Raw genomic sequence first — 21,121 nt, 5'->3', positions numbered from 1 at the left:
GTCAAGTTCGTCGCTACAGTTCTGTGGAATGACAAAAACTGAACTAAAAATACCTAATGAGTTAATGAATTGCTCGCTCCATGTAGGGCAGCGTATCGTTATAGGCGCATTTTTGCGTTGAACCTGACGTCCGACGGGACGGGCTCGCATATGCGCGCAGTGTGGAAAAACGACATTTGTTTTGTTCCATTTACGGCTAAATCTTTAAAAGTTTTGAACAAACAAAACATTCGCTAAGCATTTAAAACTTGAGAATAAAAAAGCATTCCAAAAAAGAACGAATCTGGTTCGTACCGTCAATACGGATGCTTTAATTTTCTTCACGAAAATAAATTAATGTAGGTACATAAAGATTGATCGTATTTTATAAGTGTCTGAAGGTTTATTCCAATTATTCAAATTTAAAAGATCAAAGTCAATAAGTTATAAATATCTTAATAAACCTTAAAGATCATAAATGTGTTTTTTGACGTTATAAATCCGCCGATTCAGATATAAACATACATGCATTGGATGCATGTCAAACAGAATCAGGTAAAGAATCAGGCAAAGACTTTAATCTTGGAAAATTAATATATCAGCATTGAGAATAAGCATATAAGCATTGCATTTTTTCTATTACATGAGTTATTTTAATATTATAAAAGGGAATGTTTTTCATTTTAAACAAATTCTAACGCTGTACTACAAATATTTTAGCAGGTATATATAAAAGAGAGTAGGTAGATAAAACAGTAGGTAATTCGCCGTTCCCGGAGAATAAAATCGTAATCGCAAAAAAGCTACTTTTTCAGGAAAAATTGAAATCCGAATTTTGGCGATAGTTGACAATGTACTTAATAGACTTAGATAAAAATGAGAAAGCTTGAATGAAAGCTATTTTTATAGCTTTTGTTAAGATTAATTGGCAAAAGCTTAGATATAATAATAAACCCACAAATTAAAAAAATAAACGTTACCAAAAATAAATCATCATTCAATTTCATACTGTAATGTCCATTACCATTTTATTCGCAGTACAATCTAACCGGAATCCAATATTGTACTCTGCGCTTACTGTCTTTATCTGTAGGTTAAAACCTACAGTATCAAATGGTAGGTAAGTGCAAGTGATGATGAATTACGCGCACCGATCTAAAGATTTTGAACGAGAATAAAATGGTTACTGATTTTATCATAAACAAGTTTTAAATTTTGAATACCTACCGGAAGACAATTATATGGCTGTTTACCGTAGAAGTAGGAATACATTATGGTAATATTATATTACCACTTTATTCTCATACCTTTATATATGCCAGTGACCATATGCCAGTGACTATATCTTGGAATACTATTGTAATCTATACTAATATTATAAAGAGGAAAACTTTGTTTGTATGTTTGTTTGTTTGATTGTAATGAATAGGCTCAAAAACTACTGGACCGATTTTAAAAATTCTTTCACCATTCGAAAGCTACATTATCCACAAGTAGCATAGGCTAAATTTTATTTTGGAAAAAAATAGAGTTCCGCAAGATATTTGGGTTTTTCGGACACAAGGTGTAAAAAATCAACCAGAAAAGTAGGGTAGAGGTAGGTAGGAGTAGGGTAGGGGTAGTTGAAAGTTTACATCGAGGTTCACGCGGACGAAGTCGCGGGCGTCGGCTATATTCTATAAATTCGTTAATAACTGCATAAAAATTACGAAAAAATTGAGCAGATGTACCTACAATAGAATACCTATAGTTCCCAAAAGTGAAATAATACTAAAAAACGTGTAATGGCAGTTACCATTTTATTCTCCAGGAACGGCGAATTTGATAGATGGTAGGTATACCTATTTAGAATTTATTTTCTTAGAATATTAGGTACATACTTCGCTTAGAAATTACAGATAAGTAGGTATAAAATAAAAATTGAAAACTTCGCATTTTCCGTTTTGCAAAATTGTCAATAATAGGTAGGTTGGTTATACAAGCCAAAATGGTTTTTGTGTCAGTAGGTAGATACTAGGAATACATTATACTAGCATATAGTGCGTTGCTTAGCATTAAATTGTACTAGGTAGGTATACGATTGTGTAGGTAGGTAGGTAACTCTAATTTTAGATAAATTTGTAAAATGGTGTTATACAAAAAACAAACCCTGACTGAGTTTGTTGTGGGCTTTTTTTTTTTATTCTTTACAAGTTAGCCCTTGACTACAATCTCACCTGATGGTAAGTGATGATGTAGTCTTAGATGGAAGCGGGCTAACTTGTTAGGAGGAGGATGAAAATCCACACCCCTTTCGGTTTCTACACGGCATCGTACCGGAACGCTAAATCGCTTGGCGGTACGTCTTTGCCGGTAAGGTGGTAACTAGCCACGGCCAAAGCCTCCCACCAGCCAGACCTGGACCAATTAAGAAAATCTCAATCTGCCCAGCCGAGGATCGAACCCAGGACCTCCGTTTTGTAAATCCACCGCGCATACCACTGCGCCACGGAGGCCGTCAAAAACCCGCTTTTTTCGGGTCGGAAGTTTTCGACCAATTTTTATCATCATTATCTAATAATATTATTTATTTCCTGACCTTTCGAAAGTGCTTTTAAGCTATTTTAATTGAAATAAATGAACTTTGACTTTGTCAATGGCTAACAGGTAGGTTAACTTTCTTAATGACAGACTGAAATCCCACGTCAAGCAAAACAAAGGATGCAATTGAAAATGATGCTAAAATCGATTATGAAACACGGCTAAAACTCACGTGATATAAGGTCGGAGTATGCCCGACTAGTTTCAAACCCATACGGGGCCCTTAGTCATGAGCTGGTTCTTGCAACGCGGCGTAGACTAAGAGCCCCGTCTGAGTTTGAAAGTAGTCGGGCATACTCCGACTTTATATCACGTGAATTTTAGCCGTGTTTCATAATCAATTAATATGAATAACATTCACCATACTTTAATTTCTAAAATGATGCTATAATAATATTTTTCGAAAAAAGAGCCTACCTACCTACCAGGGGCGTAGCTACACCGCATCAGCCGTATCAATGATACGGGGCCCCCGGATTAAAGAGGCCCCTAGTGTAAAAGCAAAAATTTGTAAAATGTAATCCACAAACTCTCTTAATCTGGTGCTTGCCAAAGAAAAAAACAAAAAACTGCCAAAGTGATTTTCGTTATTTACCGCTCGTCTATTGGGACCCCTAACTAATTTTGATACAGGGTCCCTCCAAGGCAAGCTACGCCACTGCATTGAGTTTCTTACTGGCTTTTCTCAGTAGAGTTGACTTCCAACCTAACGGTAGAGTAATTAATGATAACTTGACTTTTCAAAAGTGTTTGTAAATGTAGCCTAGGCCTAACCTATTTGGCATTCAAAATGGAAGAAGCTCTTTGTTCAGCTGTGTGTATGTTTTTTTTCAAATCTGTATAGGTCATATTACTAACGGAATACATATTACTAACGGACATTGGAAACTTCGTTCGCCCTTATTCCAATTCCATCGTAAAATTCGTTCTTAGCGGAAGTCTACAAACTATAAACTACCTCCCTGCCAAATTTCATCTTTGTACGTCAAGCGATTTCGATGTTTCGTGATGATTTTTTTAATTATATCTCCTTCCTATATGAATTTCGATTTTAAACATAAAGCATGCCACATAAAATGTAGGTCCTTATTTATTCTTCATTGAATAATACATAATTATATAAAAACAAATATAAATGACGCATTTGTGCGCCCTGCTTCATATAGGCATTTGTTTTTATTTTTATTTTCATGTTTGTTTTAGGTAGACGTTTCTGTAGTATGTTTTTAAATAAATAATTTAATGATTGTGCGTATCTAAAATTTTATTAGATAGGAACTTCATTAAAATCTAAATAATATGTATTTTTATTTATATACTTATAGTTAGCAGTGGTGAAGGAAGGAATATTGTCGAAGGTAACCCAATGAAAAGGAAATTCATACCGCATACCATGAGAAACCATTTCTCATAATCATACATAATACTTGTAACAATTTTCATTACAATAATGATGTGTATAGATTTTTAAACGGTAACCCGTTGGGTGTCAGTATGATTGTGTGGACTCTATAGTTAGGTATTTTATTAAGTAAGTAGATCTTTATATTGCTATATAATATTTACTGCTTATTCCGTCTACGATACATAATATATATAATATATAAAAAAATGTATTGTTGTAAATGTTAGTGTATCAAGCATAATATAATAATTCGTTTTAAAGTATGCGGACACCTACATAAAAATTAATTGTCATTCAATTTGTGTGAAGCAGCAACGGGAAGAGATAAGTAACAGTAACACTCATTTAAACAATATTTACAGTTCGCGAGGGTGCCCAAAATTTGAGGGTGACGACATCAAAGAATTTCCAAAAAAGAAAACTGTTCAAATCGGAAGCGTTTTCAAGGCGCCGGGCTTTCCCGACACAGAGCTTTTGAACTTTTTTGAAAACTTTGTTTTGAATACGCTCCAACCTTTCTTGGCTGTTCAAACTTTTTTTTTATATAATCCTATCAAATTGTGTTGTTATTTTAAGTAGGCAATCTAATGAAACACAATCACAATAGAGAGTTAAGTTAAATTTAAAAGTAAAGTTTTTATTTTGAATGATTACTTACATAAGTAATTTTTCTTTTACCTTTGATTTGGAAGACAATTCTTATTATTAAAATGTACCTGCTTAAATTTAATTATTTAATACATATTTTCAATTAAAAATTTTCTACATTACGAGTACATAGGTATCTACTACATTACACTACCATGTACACATTTATTATAACTAAATTTTAATTAGGTACACAAATTCAGTTCTTCACACTACGTTTAACAACAATTATTTTATTAGTAGGTATAGAACACTTCACTACTTACTCATACCTACGTAAAAAAAAATTAAACCGACTTTACAAAAATTTGTACCTACCTAAAAATCTAAAAATAACAATAATTTCTACCTACTAATCAATTTGAAGACAGTGTCAAGCGGTAGGTAAATACCTACTTAATTTAGGCCGTATCTGAAAGAACAGAAAAGACTAAAGTAGATTGTGTTATCGCCGTTTAGTGTTGGAAATAGTAGTCTGTGACGGATATGACGTCGCTCGATCTCGTGTTGGCTTCAGTGTGCTCGTGGCGTTCGAGCCGACCACATCTCTTGTTGTGTAATTCTTAATCGGTTACTTAGGATAGGCGGGGAGAGTGACTTGAGTGGAAAAGGGGAGTGTTTGTATACAGTCAAAGGTACCTTTAACCCTACACACATCGTTCACAAGTACGTGACTCCACTCAAGGTCATTCTCTGCCATTCTAGGGTCTTATTTTGGTTACAGTTTGATTTGTTAATTAAGTTATCCTGACAAGTGTTGTGAATCATAACCTTTGTTCGACATTAGTTTCCTTATATTTGTAATCACCCTTTAAGACTATAATATCAGAAGTGCGATAAAGAACTTGTGCCCACTTAGTAAACAAAGATAACGACGTAGATTTAAACTACCCTAAATCAGGCCAATCGTGTTACATTTCTTTGTTAAATCTAGTATGAGAGAACATTTTTCATAAAAGAGGGTAACAAAATAATTGAGTATAGTAGGTACACCGATTTTAACATTACGGTATTGTTAAATTCGAAAGTTAATAGTGTGCGAATCGTGATTTCAAGTTTTAAGTATTGACGGTTTAACTTTAGTATTGACGGTATTGACGGAAATTGTTTAGAAATTACTATTCACGGTTTTCTCGATGAAATTTTGCGTTTTAATATTATGACAAGACGCGAACAACGTTTAGTGAATTTGGGTTACCGGATTGAAGTAACCCTACTGCCATTTTTCGATAAAAATAAGTCGTACATATATCTTGGTGACTTGAACTATACATAACCCTAGATACACAAGGCCCATACACACTCATTCGATTAAAAATGAGTCATACACGACCTTCAATAGTGGTTTGTACACGCTCAAGTTGTCAGTGTAAACGCAACTCCACCAGACACGAACGCGATCCAGGGACGGATGCGCCACCAGGATGGCCGAATGTTATCGCCGTTTAGTGTTGGAAATAGTAGTCTGTGACGGATATGACGTCGCTCGATCTCGTGTTGGCTTCAGTGTGCTCGTGGCGTTCGAGCCGACCACATCTCTTGTTGTGTAATTCTTAATCGGTTACTTAGGATAGGCGGGGAGAGTGACTTGAGTGGAAAAGGGGAGTGTTTGTATACAGTCAAAGGTACCTTTAACCCTACACACATCGTTCACAAGTACGTGACTCCACTCAAGGTCATTCTCTGCCATTCTAGGGTCTTATTTTGGTTACAGTTTGATTTGTTAATTAAGTTATCCTGACAAGTGTTGTGAATCATAACCTTTGTTCGACATTAGTTTCCTTATATTTGTAATCACCCTTTAAGACTATAACAATTGGTACAAACTTCACTTCTATAATTCCTATAATTTTAAAATTCGACCGTGAAATTATTGGCAGTAATTTCAGCCCACCTCCTCAAAGTCGCAACTAATTAATTAAATTTATCATTTGTCTGTTGAATATTTACTTTCAATAAATCACTCTCAGATAAACAAAATACCTAATTGATAAGAAACGAACTTTGAAAAGGTTAAATATGTGACACCTACCTAGATAGGTACACCTACTTGGCTGTTAAATATTGTTGGGTTGAATAGTTTACCTTTGCCTGTAATTGTCCTTGTTATTTTTGGGCCATAACATAACTTTTCTCGATCACAAATCCTTCTATATTTATAATAATTAAATAGGTATTATTATTGCAGTGGCAGATGTTATATTAGTTACTTAATTCAGCCTATTACCCAAGCGGCAGTAACTTTAGTAACTGCAACTTTGGTAATTTAAGTTATTAGATTTTAAATGTAAGCGCCACCACACCTCATCTCTCCTGCAGCGACCTGCAGTGAATAGCCGATACCTATACTAAATTATTTAACTACACATGTACCTAGTTAATTAAGCATCAAATATAGTAGCAAGTTTTATTGTTTTTATCCTTAAAATTTGACAATATTTAATCTTTTTATTTACGATTGATGTTGATTGAGATGATTTTTTAGTAGTAATAGAGCTTTTGGTGGGGTCTTGTCCGGGGAACTACTACCGCTATGATTTTCTACCGCTAGGCAGTATTGCTGTGCTACTTGTTCCGGTCTTAAGGGCATAGTTTCCGGTTTAAATAAAGCACATTAGGCTGGAGAGCACTCCTCGCCACAGGTCAGTGTTTTGTAGGACCTGGTCTTTGCATGCTCTCCAAAGTGTTGCTCTGTTTACTTAGGTAAATAAACGACAGTTCGCCAATTATAACAATAAAAAAAATTACCTAAGTTTTTGTATGAAGCCTGGGATCGCCAAGATCATCATTATTTTTAACCGACTTCCAAAAAGGAGGAGGTTCTACGTTCGGCTGTATGTATGTTTTTTTTTTTGGCTTGTAAGTTGGTCAGCGTTTTGACTGTAGGAGCAATCAAAAGAGTGATTAATAACAAATATTGTATTAATAATAATGACATGAAAATGTCTCCAGGCATTATTTTGCCTTTGTACATTTTTCTTTGTGCAATAAAGCCTTAAAATTAACAAACATTTAATATCCACTGATGAGAAATATCAAAAGAGTGATTAATAACAAATATTGTATTATTAATAATGGTAAGAAAATGCCTCCAGGCATTATTTTGCATTTGTACATTTTTCTTTGTGCAATAAAGCCTTAAAACAAACAATCAAATATCTATTGACGAGAAACAGAACACAAACTCTATGCAGTATGTTTAACCGGTTAATTACCTAAGTGGCAGTTACTACAAAGCAACTGCAACTTAGGTAATTTGGTAATTTTATTACTCATTTTTACATGACACTAGTAACTGTATCGGCCACATGATTCAAATATTTGTACTACTGATTCAAAGTCATGATAACAGACATAGGTACCTCATTGCGTTATTGTTGTAGATATAAACAGTGTGTTTATAAATAGTCAACACTACAGATAAGTGTCGTAAAGTATACATTAACTGGCCCGTGTCACGCTTTATAATGACCACGGCGTCGGACGCAAATATTTAATAGGTGTCTCATTTGACGACAAAATGGCGATCGCTATGACATTGAGACATTGGAACAAAGAACAGTGTAATAGGCCAAGAGCTGGTGATTTTTTTATAGCTTAGATTTCAAAAAGTTAAGTAGTTGAAAGTTGAAAAGAGAGTGATTGTATATTCTTTGCGTCTAAGAAAGTAAAAGGCAAGGAAATTATTTATTTGGGATTGCATGGATTCTAAAACCTACATATTTAAATTATTTATCAGTTGGGTGTGTCTATTGCAAATGTTTTGATGGTTGGTTGGAAGGACATTTTGTGGTCAATAATGCGAGAACTACTGGACAAATATGGATGAAATTTGGCACATAAATAGGTTTTTTATTCTCGAATTAGAGAAAATATTAAAATGGGAGTATGGTGACACGCGGCTCTATATTTTTATAAAATGTGTTATTAGGTGTAATCTAATTTATGTACGTTTGAAGGGTGGGCCTAACTAAGCCTTGAATTCCTATTTTATAACCGTGATTCATTTATTTAAATATCTAAAAACATTAACTTAGTACCTAAATAATGTTTTGACAAATAAGCCTAATCGTCAACTATTCTAATAGTGTAATATTAATAACTTAATTCAGTTAAGTCTTAGGTAAGTAAGTTAGATTTTTGCATAATATCTGTCTGTAATAACCCGTTTATTATCAACGTAAAAGTCAAATCTTTATAACAATTTGCTCTTAAGCCATGTTTACACTAATTAGGTAATTCATATTTATCTTGACTATTTCTACTGCATTTTTTGTAAATTTTGTCTTCCTAATTGCTAGAAGAACCTAGTCGTACTTTGAATAGCCAACTATTTTTTTTATAATGACGAAAAATGAACTAATAGGTATGTTTTAAATAAATAACTACCTAGAATAACTACTAAGTTGTTGTAGTTCAAAAACATCTAATAAGTATCTAACATTCGATCGATACAAACTCGAGACTTCGCCGTAAAATTAGCTTTTTTTAATTATTTCCACTGTGACGTGTACTTTAGTTAGGTATTTCATTATCTATTATTTCAAATGAAAGGCTAACTCGCACTATACCACTCACTCGTAACTAATGACTAGACAACTGCCTATTACGTAATGTTTATTTTACAGTAGTAAAAACTATTGCCTATTACTTTGCCTGTGACGTAATGTTTACGGTATGATTATGCCTAATGTACACTGGTGTGTACTTAGCTTAACATTAGATAACAAAATGTGCACTAAGTAAACAAGGCACAGTTTTACGTAGTGATGCAAATTAAAGACTACGGGCAGCACTGTAGGTACCTTACCTAATGGCTATAGGAAAATTACAGAGTAGGAATTCATGCAATAGGCCGATAAATTTATGCTATTAAAGTAATGGACATTGAAGTTTATTGGCGATTAATTTAAGAGACGAAAGAAACAAAATCTAGAAAGAATAAACACATTCGATTTCTGTTTAATTTTTCGCAAACTAAAATAATATTAAAACCTACCTACTTACTACCTACCAGCGGCGAAGAGTCCATACAGGCCGATTCCCGTCGGGTTACCTTTTAAAAATCCATACAAATAAAATTGTAACAAATATTTATATGTACCTAAGGATGTATGACATGGGATGGGTTACTTTCGTCACAATTCTATCCTTCGCCACTGCTACCTTCCTTAAAAAAATATAACAGAACGTCACAATTTCGTTATTTAAGATAAAAAAATATTGAAACTAAATTAATACAACCGAATTATCTGGTAAGGACTACCAACTACTTAGAAAGGCCAAACGAATTCGCTGACCAAGACCTGCCTGCACTGTACTCAGCGGTAGCTTTAACAACCTTTTTTTAATAAAAAAACGCGCTTTAACCACAAGTCCCTACACTTCCCGATCGTACCTACCTACTCATTCACACCACAGCCACAATTTAAATTTCAATTTTATTCAAAAAGTTAAATTAATACTGATTACTTATATTTACTAGATTCGAATGCAGTGAAAACAAGCTCACTGCAGTTGAATCTCTATAGGTAGGTACTACTTTTCTTGATGTTACCAACTAAGAAATTATGGTAAAAGAAGGTAGAAAACGCATGTCATTTCATAACTTATTTATTTAAAATTATGTATGGTTTGTTTATAAAATGTTTTATAAAATATATTAACCATATCTAATTGTTCTAAGCTTATTTATCATATTTATCCTACTAATATCATAAACGCGAAAGTTTGTATGGATATTTGGATGTTTGTTACTCTTAAACGCTACTACTAAAGCGATTTGACTTAAATTTGGAATGGAAATAGATTTTACTCTGAATTAACACAGAGGCTACTTTTTATTCAGAAAAAAATATGGTTTCCCGAGATTTGCGAAATCTGACGATTTTGATGTTATAAATGTTTGTTACTCTTTCACACCTCGACTACTGAACCGAATTAGCTGAAATTTGGGATTGAGATATATTATAGCATGGATTAACACATAGATTACCTTTTAACCCGGAAAAATCCATAGTTTCCGAGGGATTTGTGAAAAACTAAATTCCACTTTTATTAATTTAAGAACAAGTTAATTATAATTATTATTAGGTATGAAATGACTAGTGATTAATACCGTCATTTTTAATTTGTTTGTTATAAACAGTACTCATCAAGAAAGGCTGTAGTAGGTATAGGTATTTATTTTTTTTCCTTTACTCTCTTGCTACATCTCATATGAGTTTGATCAAAGCTTAAGGTTCACAAGTAACACTCAGTCCTAGTCCATTCAGGCAGAAGTAATCCAGTGTCCGGCCAAGCGACGGCCATTTTGTGGGCGTCGTCTGTAACGCGATCTGTAAACAAACAGAACGCTGCATAATGTGGTGGACTCCTCGGACCAGTCATACTTCTAGAGTTATCCGATTAGTGTGCAATGTCCCGATTTTTATGAGGACTTGTGATACCGTGCGATTCAATATTAATTACAAAGTGGTGGACTAGTCTCATACTTCTAGAGTTATTTGGTTTTTCGATTAGTATGCGTTCCCGATTTGTATGATGATTTGTGATGCCATGGGATTCCTTAATCATAATTACGTGGTAGACTCCTCAGACTAGTCTCATATTCATTTGTAAAGCTTTCCGTTTTAAGTTTTTCGATTATTGTGAAATGTCCCGATTTTTTAGCGGACTTGTTATACCTTGCGATTTCGTGACGTCACAGAGTTCTTTTTATTCCTACTAGCGGACGCTCTTCATTCGAAAATTATTGTAAACTTAATCCAATTTTTTACCTCATTTCATTTTACATTTTAAGGCTGCTGTTTGACTAGAATAACCATTTCTTAATTGAAATGCTTAATTAATTGCAAGGTTTAAAGTATTATTGAATTAAAAATACAAATGACTGGTTAGTTAGTTTGTCCACTATAATTTCTGAAACTGTGTAAGTAATTACCAATTAGGTATACCCTACTTACCTATATTTCGCGGTTTTCAAAAGTAAGTCTAGCTAAATTCCAAACCCATGATATAATATCCATAGTTGGCTATGGTACCACCATGAGTGATTTTTTTTTTAATTTTTACTCACCTTTTATATAATGACGAAGGTCTGATCATGACAGACTCACTCTTACAACAGACAAGACGTAGTAAACCATATGTAATCTGTGGTGAAACTAAGTTAAGACTATCAAAGTCAGGCGCGGCTTCAGAATAATTAGACCAAGAGCACACACATGCAAAGATGGTGTACAAAAATCAGCTTTTATAAATTGCCGAAGGTCTGGTCACTACAAACTCACTGTTATAGACAAGACAGTGAAACTAAGTAAAGACTATTAAAGTCAGGTGCGTATTCAGAATAATTAGACCAAGAGCCAGCGCATGCAAAGAGCAACCCAGTATGCGTAACGCGTCTGCGCGTGAAATGTACGAGAGATTGTACAGTCGCTTAATTAATTGCCGGCCAACATGCCAGCGTCTTACAAATTGATGTTGCGATTTGTGATTGTATCTCCGGTGCGTTTTGTTCAATGTAATGCGTTTGTATGGGCCATGATATTTTTCTGTTGCCTGATTTTTTAATATAAAGTAATATTTTAGAGATTTTGATTGTTTGTTTGTTACGAATAGGATCTGTACTGGACCGCTTTTTGAAATTCTTTTACCAATGGAAAGCTTCATTATCAGCGAGTAACAAACTATAATTTATCGTATTTCTACGGGAAAGGGAACGACGCGAATAAACCCGCTTGCAGTGTTTAGAAGTTTATTATGGAGTTTTTTTGGATATATCTAGGACTCGATACGCGTTCCTTGTATCATTTCTAGTACAGGCATAGAATGTCCGTCATGTCCAAAAATGTTCCATTAAGAAAACTATCTATTCTGAGTTTTTTTGTATATAATTTGTTTCCAATAATACAATAGTTTCGTAAGCAGGTTCGCAGCATTTTCTTTGATATCAACGTGTTTTTTTGAAAGAGCATACCTACTTCCAGATTGGTCCCATTCATTTTTTCTATCAAAATAAACTGATAAGTACCTAGGTACATATTATGCAGAGCTAACACATACTGGGTAGGGACCTAATGAATGTATTGATTATACTTAATTTGTGTATTTGTTCTTACTCGATCAATACCAAGAACTATAATCTCGATGGGCATATAGAATTTTATAATTAACGTTGTAATAAAATAAAAAAATACTTATATATTTCATTTAATGAAAAGCCGTGTTAGCCCAGTGGCTATGACCTCTGCCTCCGATTCCGGGTGTGGGTTTGAATCCGATCCGTTGCATGCACCTCCAACTTTTCAGAAGTGCATTTTAAGAAATTAAATATCACGTGTCTTAAACGGTGAAGGAAAAACACCGTGAGGAAACCTGCATACCAGAGAATTTTCTTAATTCTCTACGTGTGTGAAGACTGCCAATCCGCATTGGGCCAGCGTGGTAGACTATTACCCTAACCCTTCTCTTTGTGAGAGGAGACACGACCTCTGCAGTCAGCCGAATATGGGTTGATAATTATGATGAATGAAAATATATAAATATGTAATAGAATACATACATAACATTATACACATTGCTATATAACTTTGGCAATCTGAACCATACAACATATTATATTACTATGCTAATATCATTTTTAATCCGCGTGACCTCATATTACTATATCGTTTTAAGCGCTCACAATAAAAATGGAAACATAATCTAGTTGCAAGCGAGCGTGAACACTCACTATACGTGTTTAAGACGTAGTGGACTGAGAGCTTGCAATAACCAGATCTACCTCATTTAATGGAATCTGACAATCAGCGTATGCTCCGACCATAGGTAAGTACTGTAGCCAATTGTAGAGCGTGGACTGTGATGGATTTAAAAGACTACCTTCTAAAACAATCACACGGTTGAGGGTCTGGACTCTGGACCCTTAAACCCGTAGTATTACCCTCAACCGTCCAAGTACCTATAAAGCGTATTTTTACAATATTTTCCACGGCACAATATGAAAAATCATATCTCCACTCGTCAGCACTCAGCGTCGAGAGAACCCTTCGAAAAACACAGTAACTAAAAAAATCAAACTTTAAGGGTATCTAGCGAAGGGTTGCCACAAAAATAAGGATTTGGCGATTTGAGACATGATTTCTCATGATATGTCGTAGAAAATATCAACAAATTACTTTTTTACTCTTGGACAATAAAACGTCTACCCTCGAAACCGAGCCAACACGGTTCAATCTTCATAACTGGCTACCGTACTTATGGTTGGAGCATTACCTACTGACGAACTTTAAATCTTCATAAAATGTGGTATGTCTGACCGTTGCAGGCATTCGCTCTATAGTTTATGACGTGTTACAGAATTACTTCGCATGTCGATCGTACCGTGAACGTTTGCCGGTTTTTTGTGTGCGCTGTTCGTAGAATATTAGGTATAATTAGGTAGATAGAGAGACTATGGTAGTTTATTTATGGTGTTAATGCATAGAATACAATATTTTAATTTATTTTATCTATTTTAGTATCGAGACGTTTGCAACTTCGTTTGCGCGGAATATGGATTATAAAAGATAACGTTTTTTTTTTAAACAAAACCTGATGCAAGTTATTCAGTTGCTATATAATTGCAACGATTTTTTCATATTATTTATTGATCTGTAAATTAGTGAAAACAGACATACTACGTGTTACAGAATTACTTCGCATGTCGATCGTGAACGTAGGTATGCCATTTTTTGTGTGCGCTGTTCGTAGAATATTAGGTATAATTATGTAGATCGAGAGACTATGGTAGTTTATTTATGGTATTAATGGAATTCTATATTTTAAAAAAAATACCCATTTCAGTAGCGATAAGACGTTTACAAGTTCGTATGCGCGGAACTTGGATTATAAAGATAATGTTTTTTTAAATAAAAACTAAACATTATGCAAGTCAGAATAAAATTTAATTGCAACGGTTTTTTTGTTTGTATTATTTATTTATTGTTCTGTAGAAACCACAACTCTTACTAATGCCACAACATTCTACGTTTACGAAGATTATTCGGAACAGACGGATAATTCGAAATAAAAGTAACTTGTGTTATGCAACTGTTTAAACTACCTAATTATTATGTAACGCTTTCTGCGTTATCAAATAACAAACAGACAAAATTTTACCCTTAAATAATACTTATTAATACCTAAAATGAAATGAATACCTCAAATTAAAATCGTTATATTATTACAAACAAGTTTTGTCTCATAGAGTATAAAAAGCACGGAAAATACTTAACAATGGTTCTTTAAAACATTTAGGTAGGTACTGTAGGTAAATCTCGTTTGATGATGAAAATCGATCCGTTCGATTTCTATTGCTTTTTATCATCTTCATGATTTCGTAGGTATACGATTAATGAATTTCTGAATTTGAAAAAAAAAACAAGTGTAAAAAAAAAATCCGCTGAAGATTTTACCACAGTCTCTTGGACTATTTTATGTGTTGTCCATTAATAGATACCACGCGAGAGTCATGGTGATGCGTACTAGTTCTCATTCCGAATTCTAGGAACGGTGGTAATTAGACGAAACGCGGAAAAGTGTGGAAAGTTATACATTAATCATGTATGCAAACTATGAACAAGCAGCGCTTGGAAAAAATATTATTCCAACTAATTGCGTGATGAGCGAACACTTGCTTTGTTACTTGCGATACATAAAATTATAGATAGTTAGTAATCGCTGACATGTTGGAACTAATTTGTTGATAATTAAAAGAAATTAATATTTTTACACTGTTGTAAGTAGGTCCGGTCCATACAAGCTTATTGAAAATATATAAATACACGGTTTGTAGAGCCAGGAGAGCTATTCTGCATTTGCGAATTTATCACTATCTTTCTCTTTCTATAGTATCGTGTTAAACAGAGAGAGATACAGATGGATTCGAAATTCGAACTTGCGAGTTGTACTAAACATCGTTACATAATAGCCGCCCAGATCTTCGTTATTTTACATAAGAAAATTCATTAGCGCATTCTGAAACACAGCAAAGATGTTCGTTATTAGGGTTCCATATTCAAAGGGTAAAACGGGACCCTGTAACTAAGACTCCTCTGTCAGACAGTCCATCCGTCTGTCACCAGGCTATTATTTCATAAACCATTATAGACAACTGAAATTTTCACAATATAGGTGTTTTTAACCGACTACAAAAAGGAGGAGGTTCTCAATTCGGTCGGTATTTTTTTCCTGTAACAACAAATACTAAAAATACATAATAAAATAAATGTTTAAGGGGGTTTAACATACTTTATTTATTGTGTTAAACCACCTTAAATATTTATTTAAGGAAAATACAAACCTACTGACTTACATTATGGCTGACCATAGAACCTCCTCTTTATAAAGTCGGTAAAGCTGACAGCATTGCTCACAGTACATTCATTACAAAGTAACCGATACATAAATTAAAGATACACAGTAATTGCTGACAAATTGCAACTAATTAGTTTATAATGGAGGAAAATTAATATTTTTCACACTGTTGCACCTGTAAAAATACAATACAAATGTTGGTAAATATCTAACTTAACACTTGGGTAATTTATAATTATAATGTTAGTGCCATTAATGTAATGGTATAAGTTTAGCACCTAGCGCGTATTAATTAATATCATCATATCGGCATATGGCGCCTGGGCCTTCCTTAATATACTTAGAAGAGGGGATCTGGAGTTTAAACTCACGACGCTGGTCCAATGCGGATAGGAGGGTGTTAACATTTGATGCTGTAACGATCATTACGACTTTTTTTTTACAAGTTAGCCATTGATCACCTGATGGTAAGTGATGATGCAATCTAAGATGAAAGCGGACTAACTTGTTAGGATGAGGATAAAAATCCACATCCCTTTCGGTTTCTACGACATCGTACCGGAACGGTAAATCGCTTGGCGGTACGTTTTTTTCGGTAGGGTGGTAACTAGCCACGGCCACCCACCAGCCATAGTTCGTTGACGACACTCCCATGATATGCGGGCGACGGGGAGAAAGGACTGCGCGGGTGTGAAATCGTGCGTGCGGGACATCGCTACCCCACTCCCGGCCCGCATGGACCATTGGGAGTATTACGAACGAATTTGCGAAGCCGGTCATATTACCTACCTACTTATAAAATAGGTTCATTATCTACTTAGTAAAAAAAACGTAAAAATCATATAGGTACCTACTTTTTGTGTCGACACGAGACGAAAACCTTAAAAAACCGATAATATATGTATTGGGAAAAAATCAGTGAAGTTAGTATTAGTTTCACATTTTGAGGGTTCCGTATCCTGTACTATAAATTACTCTTATAACGTTTTGTAGTAGATACTATGTTAATGAATGCCTATTTGTTTAATTATTTTCGCATCTTTCTTTTTACAAAATAACAACCTTTGCGGTAAAATTGATATTCTCCATGCTTATTTCTGACGTCACATTGTTCTTTGTTCTGAAGGGTATGGTTGTGAAATGACAGGCATATGAACACTTCTCTTGACGGCTTAATACCCACCTACGCCTTGAAAGGTGTATTGTAGAACATGTTCTAGCGATTATACACTGCTAGTTGATATTATAGTATGTGATGGGTTTCCACTTCAGATCATATGCTTTTTACGTAGTTTACTTAGTTTTTTTTATAATAATAACTAGTAGCGGCGTGCACAAGTTCATTACCTATCGTAGGCATTAGACAAAGAAATTGCACAAAATGAAAAACTCCTTCTTCAATATGGGTTTCAACTGAGCCCTCAGCGTAAGCAGAGCATTATTGCATCTATGAAGTGCGCGCTATTGATAACTAGCAGACGCTCGCGACTTCGTTTGCGTGAAAATTAGTTTTTACAATTCCTGAACAGAGAGCAATTCTGAGATAAATATTTAGCCTCTTTCATTGGCTTGTGATGAATATTCATGAATGAATGAATTTTGTTTTTCTGTCTATTTGTCTGTCCAGGCTAAACTATGGAGATTAGCCTGGACAGACAAATAGACAGAAAAACGAAAATTAAAAAAAATAATTCGTTTTAATGTCGTTTAAATAACTATAAGTTATTGAGAAATTACAATTTTGAAATCACAGACAGAGACTTTAATTTTCTTTACCAAGCATATGACCCATCTGATAGAAAGTAGAAATCCACAGCCTATAAACCGGGTAACCCCTTGGAGGACATGGAAGGAACACATTCTACAAATGTCCAAGCATACAAGTATAATACCCATATCAATTCAAGGAACACATTCTACAAGTGTCCACCGCATACAAGTATAGTATTAAGTATATCAATTCAATAAAAAAAATATTAAATTACACGAACTTTTGGTTGCGGAACCCTAAGAATCGGGGGGAAAAAACCATGCGAATAACGTTCGATATTTAAAATTGAATAAAAACAACACCCGCCACTCGGGTTCGGCTGCGCGAGGCGGCCGGCGGTAATTAGAGCTCTCGTAAAACCTGAGGGTCCGTCGTCAATCAGTTCGAGCACTGAGTTATTGGCGTCAACTGTACCCAAGAGCTGCGACTACCATTGTCTGTGGATACGGCATGTGTAAAAATTCATTTTTTTTATTTAAAAATTTTGAATGCAGATACAAAATGTTTGTTCCTCCTTTACGTTGTGGCTACTTAAGCGATTGGGCTGAAATGTGGAATGGAAATAGATTTCTGCTAGTGAAAGAATAAGTAAAAAGCTTGAAGAACAGAACTTGGGGCTGTGACGAAAGGCGGCCTTAGAGGCGTATTCGTGTAGACAACCATTATTAAGGCTATTATTAAGGCTTAAGAAAATATCATCATCATTTACTTCGGCGAAGCCAAAATATTTTTTTTATTTATTATGAAAAAAGACCTACTTTTTTATTCCTCCAAGAATATTTGTAAATGATTACTTACTGTTCATCATTATCATCGTCATCATCATGATCGTCATTACTATCAGCATATTTAAACGGCTCTGCATCACGGTGATCAAATGCGAGTTAATGGGCTTTCGGTAATGGATGGATACGGAGGTGATGTTTCGATTAAATGATCACTATCAGATGTTAATTCTAATGATTAACGGTTTAACTTGCTCTCCAGAGCACGGGTATTTTATAACTTAGATATTCATGTCACATCCAACGTTTATTATGAAATGATCACTATCAGATGTTCATTCTAATGATTAACGGTTTAACTTGCTCTCCAGAGCACGGGCATTTTATAACTTAGGTATTTATGTCACATCCAAAGTTTAACACATCCGTGGCAAGGTCCTCAAAAATCGGTACTGAGTGGGACGAGTATGTTTATCTGCTCCGACCCAGCCTCTGATGTCATCGGACGTTGCAAGGGTATATTCATTGTCAGGCTGAGGTGATCCTCACAGTGCACAACATACTTACACTGCCTAGTCTAATGATTTACATATAACTAGATACCGCATGACATCATTTCAAAATGCCCAAAACATTGCGCTTTGATAATTTTTAACATATAATAGTTTATACCTTATTGTTTTAAAATGACTTTTGAACGTCAGATTAAAGTTACACAAATACTTTAGTTTTGGTTAATATTCAACAAACTGATGCCCTCGTGAAATTTAGTTTTTTACACATCCGTGAATTATGGATTTTCCAGCCAATTTGTCAATCCAGGGTAGATAAAAGTACCTAATATGTCTATTCAAAATATCAGCCAAATCGGTTCATGGTTGCGGCGACAAGAAGTAACAAACATACACACTGCCTAGCGATTTAGCGTTCCGATACGATGTCGTGTAGAAACCGAAAGGTGTGTGGATTTTCATCCTCCTCCTAACAAGTTAGCACGCTTCCATCTTAGACTGTATCATCACTTACCACGAGGTGAGATTATATTCAAGGGCTAAGTTGTGGGCTTCGGCTTGTATAATACCTATTACTGTGATGACGACGAATATTTAGGTATGGGTACCAATACAGTAGTAGAACAATGATCTTTAGATACGTTGTCTTCGAAAAGTATATAAATAAAAATAATCTAAGTAACCCGTCATTCACCCCGTGGTAATTTATACAACACGCGTAATCTCCGGGGACATAAAATGGAGACATCAAAGCGGTCCGTTCCACAAGATTACGTTATTAATTTATCTGAAAGGATAATTTATAATAATTCACGTTTAAAATTATCAGTTTTCCATAAGCCTCTATCTCCTTGGCCCAGGGGTCACGAACAAGGGCCCGCTTTCATGCAAGCGCCACACAGAATCTTTGTGTCTAATCGTTTAGATAATGTCCACTTAAAAGGCAGTAAAATTTTATGATTTATATTTGTGATAACATCTAATCATTATCTACAACAGTTTATTGCTAAGTATTTTTTTTACAAGTAAATGCCTGCGTAAAAGTCTCTGACTTCTGACCCTTCTGACTTCATAGATGCCCGACACTTGGAGTCTTCTATAAAAGCTCTAATAGAGTCATATCTATGGCAGAACCACTGCCTTTTGGAATGACGTAACAATTTAAATCATAGAAGTATGGAACTAGGCTTTCTAAGTCTCTTATAAGTATACCTATCAGCAGCGAAGGTTGAAATTATGTAACAGGTAACCTGATCATGTGTTTTGAAATGATGTGCATATACCTTGTAAATAACTATAATGAATATGTACGAGTACGTATGGATTTTTAAAAAGTAAGCCGCTAGGAATCGAGTTTTTAGAATACATCGCCGCTGCTACCTATAAAACCGCGCTAGCGGCAATAATCCTAAATTCACACGTACGAAGACAGCAATTGGGGTAATAATAAATATATACTGTGAAATGGGTACCAAAACACTGGTAGCATTTTATAAATCAATCTAAGATCACGTAGTACAGTACCAGGCACATCTAGCACAATGTCTAGGTCCATTTAGTGCATCGGAGTGGGACCCTCGTGGGACGTGATCTGTGTGACGAGCAGACTACGCAAGTTTGGTTTGGCGCGCTCCAATTTTTATTGACCTCTTTGCTAGACCCCGGAAGGAATCAGTCTGTGTTGGCTTAAGGCGGACTTATATTTGTCTGACGTGTCGTATCGTGACGCATCAAAACAGAATCGGTATTATACATTTTACATGGCAACGTTTACGCGTATGTATTGTGACATGTAGTGATGAGTTCTGATGTGCTGCATACAAAATGTATGATACCTATTCTGATCTGATGCATCACGACATTACACGTCAGACAAATATAAATTCGGCTTAAGGCGGATTTATATTCGTCTGACGTGTCATGTCGACATTGGTCATCACGACATGTCTCAATACATTAGTATAGGTAAACAATGACATAAAAAATGTATGATACCGATTCTGTTCTGATGCGTCACGACACGACACGTCAGACAAATATAAATCCGGGTAAAGGCGGATTTACATTCGTCTGACGTGTCATGTCGACATTTTGTTATAACGACATGTCACAACACATTAGTATAGGTAAACGTTGCCAT

General features: G+C 34.9%; 1 protein-coding gene across 9 annotated transcripts in view; it reads left to right on the top strand.

Moving 5' to 3' along the window:
* Positions 1–21,121, top strand: part of LOC112048640 (T-box transcription factor TBX3) — a 160,882-nt gene that overhangs the window by 1,014 nt on the left and 138,747 nt on the right. The gene's annotated exons all lie outside the window — the stretch shown is intronic.

Source organism: Bicyclus anynana, chromosome 8 (assembly GCF_947172395.1).
Source record: "Bicyclus anynana chromosome 8, ilBicAnyn1.1, whole genome shotgun sequence".
Classification (NCBI taxonomy): domain Eukaryota; kingdom Metazoa; phylum Arthropoda; class Insecta; order Lepidoptera; family Nymphalidae; genus Bicyclus; species Bicyclus anynana.
Note: the sequence above shows the minus strand (reverse complement) of the source record. Positions and strands in the feature narration are given on the sequence as shown.